Source organism: Gopherus evgoodei, chromosome 7, assembly GCF_007399415.2.
Source record: "Gopherus evgoodei ecotype Sinaloan lineage chromosome 7, rGopEvg1_v1.p, whole genome shotgun sequence".
NCBI classification, from domain to species: Eukaryota; Metazoa; Chordata; order Testudines; family Testudinidae; genus Gopherus; species Gopherus evgoodei.
The window spans coordinates 61,655,883-61,664,502 of NC_044328.1; the positions used below are offsets into that span (position 1 = coordinate 61,655,883).

Here is an 8,620-nt window from a genome sequence, read left to right on the forward strand (position 1 = left end):
ACTGAGACACAGAGAAACTAAATTACTTGTCCAAGATGTGTCTGTGGTCTATCAGAGAACTGAATCCAGTTCTCCCATGTCCCAGGCTAGCAATCTAACCCAGCGGTTGGCAACCTTTCAGAAGTGATGTGCCGAGTCTTCATTTATTCACTCTAATTTAAGGTTTTGCGTGTCAGTAATACATTTTAACATTTTCAGAAGATCTCTTTCTAAAAGTCTATAATATATAACTAAATTATTGTTGTATGTAAAGTAAATAAGGTTTTTTAAAATGTTTAAGAAGCTTCATTTAAAATTAAAGTAAAATGCAGAGCCCCCCAGACCAAGGGCCAGGACTCGGGCAGTGTGAGTGCCACTGAAAATCAGCTCATGTGCCACCTTCGGCACACATGCCATAGGTTGCCTACCCCTGATCTAACCACTGGAACATCCTTCCTCTTCAAATTACAGCTGTCCTTGAATGTAATCTCATGAGAAAGGGAACACATGTGAAATGGGGTTCTCACTATCTCCCTCATTCCTGAATTTTAGCTTAGCACTGTTTTATTTGCGTGAATTATGAGTCAGATTTAGAGCTGGTCAAAAATTTGCCACCAACACCTGTTTTTCTACAGAAAATGGCCTTTCAATTAAATGGAAAATATGTGCAAAAAAGCTTCAATTTCCATCAATTTTTTTGGGTTTTTGTTGAAAACCCCAAAAGATTTTTCCCTCATCCTGGTTTTTGAGTTTTTGATGAAAAGGCCGCTTCCCTCTCCTCCCCCCAACAAATTAGAAGAAAATAATAATAAAAAAGTTTCCATCTTTTTTTTTTTTTACAGAAAAAAACAGAAACAAAAAAAAGATTTCCGACCAACACTAATCAGATTCTCCTCTTGGTTACACTGGGAGGTGTAAATCCAGAGTAACTCCATAGGCCTTAGTGATGTTACTCTGGATTTATACTGCTGTAAATGAGATTAGAATCCAGGGCCACATGCTTGGATTTTGCGACATGTATCTTTCCCTTCTGGATACATCTCAGGGAATCACCAGATTAGATGTTTTCAGGGTCAAGGCCATCATGAGGTGGTTTATTTTAGCTTCAGCTGGAAAGGAAACTTTGAAATGTGAATTTTTAATGAAAATGAAAAAAATTGAATGTTTTTGTGGAAATTCACTCCCCCACTTTTTTTTTTTTTGACCAACTATAATTTGAACAGCCTGTGACCTGGATACCACTATCCATCCCAGTTTTCATAAAGCTGATCCATGTCATCCTGGAGTACACTGAAAGCATACTGAAATATCTTTTGGGCTGATGATGGATGGTAGTATTTGCCTTACAGTGTCACATATCACAACGTGTATCCCATAGACCAACCTCAAAACTGACCTCCACAGGTCCTTAGTTCATTCATGGGCCAACACCATCTCTCTTTCAGCCTCTTATCCCTTTCTTGTGACTTAAAAAAAAACCCTTATATTTCAGATATTGAAATGAGAACTCTCACATTATAGGGATAAATTCCCCACCTTCAGACAGCCATGAGCAACTTGCAGTGAAGTCAAACATAATATATGCACAGGTACAGGAGGACAGACTAGCTGTAAGCCAAGTCTGTACATTAAAAAATACCACTTCTCTGTCTGACGTACAAATGCATGGGAGTTCCCATACACCTCTGAGTAGAGAATTTAGGTTGTTAGTGTGCATATGCTACTTCTTCATTTTAATTCACTCAGTTCAAGGCCAGCTCATTTCTGCTAGAATTATCAGTTGAAAGCACTATCAGAGTTGCACTACTTTTGGCTGACAGGTACAAACACAAGCTGGAATTCTTCAGCTTAGCTTTTAGTTGCTTTTTTCATGTTGGATGGCAATATTTTTAGAATTGATCAAGAGCTAATTGTAGGCAATTCTGGTTTCCAACGCAAATAATTAATCTATAAAAAACACCATAAGGCCAAATTCATCCTTGATGTAATTCCACTGGAGTCAGTGAAGTCAAACCAGAGATGGTTTAGGAGCAGGACCTATTACACAGAGAATAACACTAATTGTATTAAATAAAAAAGTAACTTAAAGCATGCCACAGGCACAGTAGTTTAGTTAAACAATCTTAAAGTGTTTGTTGTGAGAAAATTCTTTCTGCCTTCCCCCAGAGTTCCAGAGAACATAGCAAGTGGTTTATTTAAAATTTTTCAAAGAATTTAAATAAATTCTCCCCCTTAGATCAAAACTCAGATTTTTCTTGTGAAGCTTTTTATCACAATAAATTTTCATAAAATACATGCTCATGGGATTTGGGGGTCACTTAGTGCAAAACTCCATGCTGGATTTCTTTGAATCCTGAACCCTTGGCCATATGAGCATACTGCCTCCATGCATACAAACATGTGATTCCCACCTGAGGCAGAATTTGGTCCTTAATTTAACACAGATTGACCCTGATTTTGCTTCCACTGAAGCCAATGAGAACTTTCCCCCACACTACAATAAAACAGGATTAAACTCAATATGTAAATCCTAATGCATAAAGCTGTGCAGGAACTGGAATTTCCATTTTGTGGGAAATTCTGTGACTCTGAAATTTGTTTTTGTTCCAATTCAGAACATTTGACCAGCTCTGCTTATTAACATTGATAGGATAATCAAGGTTTTTCATTCACAAATTTTCATGAAGAGGCAGGTTGTGAATTTCATTCCCACACTGATAGTACTTTACAGGATGATGAGCATTTCCACTGAAATCAACACAGCTATTTTTGCAATATGGTGTTACTTAGGGTTTCACAATCTGTGTCTGACATACAGTATTTATGATATATGTAGCTAAGAAAAATAAAAGTGCAGTTACATATTAACAAAATAAATACAGATGGGTTACATCAAGTATTTCCAAATAATGGGATGGAATGCCATGCATTTGTTTTACAATATGACACCAAATTTTATAATTACAGGTCCAATCCTGAATTTATACTGGGTGCAATGCTTACTGCTCTTAGGGCTTCTCTACACTGGCAGTTTATAGTGCTGCAACTTTCTCACTCAAGGGTGTGAAAAAACACCCCCCTGACAGCAGCAAGTTTCAGTGTTGTAAAGCACCAGAGTACACAGCGCATCAGCGCTGGTAGACATGCTCCCAGCGCTGGTAGCTACGCCCCTCATGGAGGGGGTTATTTTAGAACACCGGGAGAGCTCTCTCCCAGCGCTGCGCCGTGACCACAAGGAACATTAAAGCACTGCCATAGCAGCGCTTTAGCGCTGCCAGGGTAGACTAGCCCTTAGTAACCTCTGTCCCCAATATCAGTGTGACTACTCTTACTAAAGCACTACTCTGGGTAATATGTTTTGGCAGTATTGGAATGTTATGCTTCAATCCTGCATACACGCACACACGCTTTGTCCATGTGAGTAATTCCATTGAAGCCAGTACGCTCTGTGGGCAAGGCCTGTGTCTGTCCCTGTTTTATACAACACAAAGTACACGATGGCTATCAACAAAAGATAAAAATAGAAGTTTTTAACCAGTCTCTAAGCAATTTTTGACATAAATCAATCACCTGTTCATTGCACATTGTAAAACAAGTAACATGTTTTGAGTAATAATTAAGTTAGCCAAATATGTGCATTAGAACTGGTCAAAAGTTTTGAAATTATGAAATGTTTGATTAAAAATTTCACAAACGGATCAGGGCATTTTTTACTTTTTCACAAAATGTTCCCTCAATTTTTAATCAATTACTGAGCAAGTGGATTTTTTTTCAATTTTAAAATTTCTGATTTAAGAGGAAAAAATAATTCTAGTTGTCAATATTTTTCATGATCCCAACCACACCCTCTTTTTTGACTAGCTCAAATGACCATGTTTGCTGAGATTAGTCTAGCAATACATCTAATATTGCCAGCCCCCAACTCTGATGAGTCAAGTCTCTCAACAATAAGAGATTAGCTCTAAATGAAGAGATTTAAAATAAAAGAACCCAAACGATTTATTTATTTAAGTTGCATTCTAGTTTCTGAATCTTTTGGGGGTGCATTGAGATCATGTTCTCACGATTTCCTCCACAACTCTAAGGACCAGAAATGTGTTTCCATTTGATATAAGTGAGATTCTCACATATTCACATGACTCTAGAAGCTAGGACTTCAAGAAAAATTCCAAATACCATAAGACTAATGATAAAATTGTGAGAGTTGGCAACACTGGAAAACACTACTTCATTCATGAAAGTCTAACACAGAATTGCAAATAGATACTGCCTGTTTTGGGGCTGTTGCTCCTTCATCCCTTTTAAGAAGACTTTGTCACATAACTGCTAACTTAAATATCGACAAATTTTCAGCTGCTAAGATACATGTATTAGCTGCTTTGATACCATGATGAGGTACGTGGTGTAAGTATATGAAGGGAAGACAACACAATATTCTTTTCAAGTTAGCTCTGCACCTACAGTTGATTTACAGGCTGGCATTGCGGAAGTCATGTCATTGTGAGCATACTCAAGGAACAGCTTGGTCCACTTGTGGCTAGCAGTGGACTCCTATAGTCCAAGCTTTGCCCCTCTATTCTACAGGTCTCTTGACAAATAGGCCTCTTTTCAGAGTCTGTCAGCCTTCGTGTCAGCATGAGGGAGAAAGTCTGTTCATCATTCCACTCACCACTTCTCCTGGTCCCTCATCCCCCACTTGTGTGCACAAAACTGCAATCACAAATGTAAAGTCTATTTCACAGATGGTCCCTAATGCACAGAACTTGGCAGGACCAGATGCAGCAGCCTGCACCCAGTCAAAACTGTTGATCCCAGTGCAAACTGAATATAGCTGAATAAGAACAGTAGGATTTGGATCATAGTGATTTGTGTATATATTTATATATAATAACTGGAATGGGTGGGGGGGGCATATATTTAATTAGCTAAATAAGTATTCCAGTTCACCCTTTAGTTCCAGTGGATCCCATTAGTCTCATTAAAACCAGAGGAATGCGACAGCATTAGGAGCCCTGCTTACAGAAATGCTTTTGTCGATTCCGTTCAAGACCCCTAGGTACATTGTGTATTAGTTCAGCAATACTTCCTTCCTTCCTTTCTTCATTGTCCTGATCCTACTGACCTACTCATGCCTCGTTTTCCTTTTATCCTTTAATTTATTCTCCCGGTTCAGCCTTCAAGGTTTATAGATTCCGTTTTGATTGACAGTTGTGTATGTAAAGTTGATTTATTCTATTGGCATAGCTCTGAGCCAAAGTACAAGCCCTCCAAATGGCCAAGTTGTTAAGAAACTCATTGTATGATGAACTGCAGTTAGAGTGGTGCCTTTGCTGTTTGCTTCATCTAATCATATTTACTACTAAGAATTTCTCTTCTTTGTGCCCCTCCCCTCACTTTCCATTGTTTGAATTGGAAACATACTGGAGTTACATCAGGGATGAACTTCGCCTATTTGTTTCATGTCCTTTCTCATCAGTCTGTAGGTGCCTTCAGTAACCATAAATGTTTCCTTATTTTCTCATTTTTGCCTGGAAAGTTTTTTACCTGCCAGGCTGTGTTTGTTCTGCTGGAGTTGATGAAGTCACTAATTCCACAATGAAGGGCAAGTAGCTTTAAGGGGTAATGATTCCATTATCTGTAACAAGGAAAACACAATCTCTGAGAAAATCATTTTCAGTTGTTTTGGGTTCAGATGTATCTAAACATGGATCTAAACTAAAACCTTAGGTCCAAAGACCTTAGACTTTAGGAAAACAGAGACCAGGGTTTAAAATTTATGCCTCAATTTAATCTCTAGTCAGGCCTTGATTTAGCCTAGGTCATACAGAGAGTATTTTCGTTTGCCCCAGCCCGGAGCTCCCTCCCACAACCTGAATTCATTTCTAGACCCATCCCAGAGCCTGCACTTCCAGCTGGAGCCCTCCCACACCCCAAACCCCCAGTTTCATGAGCATTCATAGCCTGCCATACAATTTCCATACCCAGATGCGGCCTTTGGGCCAAAAAGTTTGCCCACCTCGTATTATCATTTGTGATTAACAGTTATGTGAAATTTCCTTTACCTGCAATTGATGAGCACATTTCCAGTCTTAGATAGGGTTTTCACCAAATTTCACTCTGAGATACAGGTTCATATGACTCAATCAAAACTAATGAGCTTCCTATCAAATCTGAATTTCACATAATTCCAGTGCAAAATGCAGGATCGTCCTAGAGTCACTCAAAAGCTTTTATGGGAAATGCGCAGTGAGTTCTGAGTCCCCTCCCAAAATAGGTGAATTTTGCATGATGGCTAATTTAACTATGACCATTTGGCACAACTTGTATTAGAGATGGTCTTAGAAATCAGTCCAGTTGTTAAGTCATTTCAGTTCCCTTTAACTTGCATAAGCATGTTTCAAATTGGACATGTAATTTAGAACTAAATTCCCAGCTGGGGTAAATCAGTGCTCTCTCTTGCAGGCAATGGACCTACCTTGATTTACATTGGTCCTTAGGTCCGGATCCAAAGCCTATTGAAGTCCATGAAACACTCCCATTGACTTCACTGGGCTTTGACTCAGATCTGAAGTGTCTGAGAGGTTTTTTCCCCACTGTGTTGTCCTAGTCCATAAGGATGCATTGAAAGTGCTGCCCTTAGCAGCATTCCTGAGGATGGAGAGATACAAACTGTCAAAAGCCACAAGCTTCAAAGCAGACTCTGGCCTTCAGGTGCCTATGAGAAAACACCACCACCAGAGGGATGACAGCTTGAGTTAAATGCAGAACATTAGCCTTAAATTTGTGTCACATTCTTAAAAGGAAACTCAATCCAAAACTTTTGACAGCTAAGACCTTATTTCTGCTCTCTGTTTGTTCTGCAAGGGTAGAACAACATCCAAAACAGCATTTGCCACTGGGAGTTGTGCAAAATATTCACATCAAACTCACCTGAAACTGAGCTTTGGGCTTACAGTTCTCTAGATTCATGAATTTCAGCCCATGCTTGAGAAAGTTTAGCACATGGGTTGATTTTCCCCTACACATTCTTCTCTTCCACCACACATTGAGATGGGAAGCTGGCAAACCTTCCTTCTCTCAGCCAATTTACCTCTCTTCTGAAGAGCGGCCCTCTTTCCCAGCAATAGGTTACAGGGTGAGTTGGACAATGGAAGTACTTGTGAAACAAGGTACTTCTCCATGTGAGTAGAGTATCAGAATCCAGCCTGTTGAAAGCATCTGTGTAAGAAATGTATCTGCAGTAGGGATTAACTCAGGTGAAGCTCCGGGTGTTGGTTTCCTTTGAATCACTGCAATTTGAAGTGCAAGGACTGGTTTGTAATCCCCTTCATGAACTGAACTCTACAGGGTTCTCACTGCCTTAGCTGTCAGATTAACAACACTTGGAGAGAGATATATTGGATAAATAGGCTATCGCCAGATATGTATAGCAGAAAGCCAGGATGGAAAAAAAGATCCATACTTGCCTGAGGAGGTCAAGATAGCAGACTCAGGTTTCCTGGTGACTGGGACTTGTCAAGTCACTGTAGGCTACCCTGCAGGAATTGACCACCAGCCATGCCACTTTACTGAAGCAGCTTTGAAGAAATCTGATCAATATATTTGATTTTTCCTTCAAAGTTTGCACCAAAAGCCCAGAATGTGTGGACACAGACCAGCTCATTTTCCACCACTGACTGCAATGCACTCTCCTCCAGCCCCAGGCACAGGATGAGCTGCACATACCTTCCACCTCCCAAAACACTTATTTGTGGGGAGAAGTCTTGATACTGCTCTTCTGCCTGCTTTCCGGCCTTCTGCAAAAGTAGATTGGCACAGCAACAGCAGTTTTCCCCCCTCTTTGACATAAGGGGGACAAATTCATCCCTGATACAGTTCTCCTGAAATCCAAAGAATTAGCAGGGCTGCTTTTGGCCTGAAAAGTGACCCATAAACCATTACTCCAATTCCAGTGTCACCTGCTCTGAAGAGCAACAGGAACTGGTGTAAAGAATTTTGAGCTGCATCCAAAGATAAGTTGCGAGTAGCCAACTGTGGAAGCAGGGGCGGCTCTAGGAATTCTGCTGCCCCAAACATGGCAGGCAGGCTGCCTTCTGCGGCTTGCCTGCGGACGGTCCGCTGGTCCCGTGGCTTCGGCGGACCTCCCACAGGGACCAGTGGACCCTCCACAGGCAAGCCGCCGAGGGCAGCCTGCCTGCCGCCTTCGTGGCGCCGGCAGAGCGCCCCCTGCAGCTTGCCGCCCCAAGCACGTGCTTGGTGTGCTGGGGCCTGGAGCCGCCTCTGTGTGAAAGATCCAGGTGTGAAAAAGTTTGAGAAGCCCTGACCTAGAACCAGGCAAAATAGGAGTAGAAGTTTCCCCATTTTCCTTCCCCCTCCTTACTCCACACAAATACAACACACTGCATCATAGCCTTGACCAATAACATATTCCATTCCTTGCAACTCCTGATAACATTGCCAAAGTGGGGGGGTGATTTTGGTGATGTGGAAATATAAATGTCCATTGGCAGGGCTACTGAGAATTCTAAACTCATCTCCACGCGTAGGAAGAGTGTGAACTATTGATTCCTTGGTTAGTTTGTTATTTTTTTAAAGAAGGAAGTGATTTCTAGAGGAAAGAAAAACCTAAGCTGCCTAGACT

General features: G+C 40.8%; 1 long non-coding RNA gene across 1 annotated transcript; it reads right to left on the minus strand.

The window, feature by feature from the left end:
* Positions 1-361: 361 nt before the first annotated feature.
* Positions 362-8,053, minus strand: LOC115654693. Its single transcript, XR_004001238.1, has 3 exons — positions 6,455-8,053; positions 5,524-5,614; positions 362-2,016 (listed from the first exon to the last, which is right to left on the minus strand). It is a non-coding gene; the product is annotated as an uncharacterized LOC115654693 (long non-coding RNA).
* Positions 8,054-8,620: the final 567 nt, after the last annotated feature.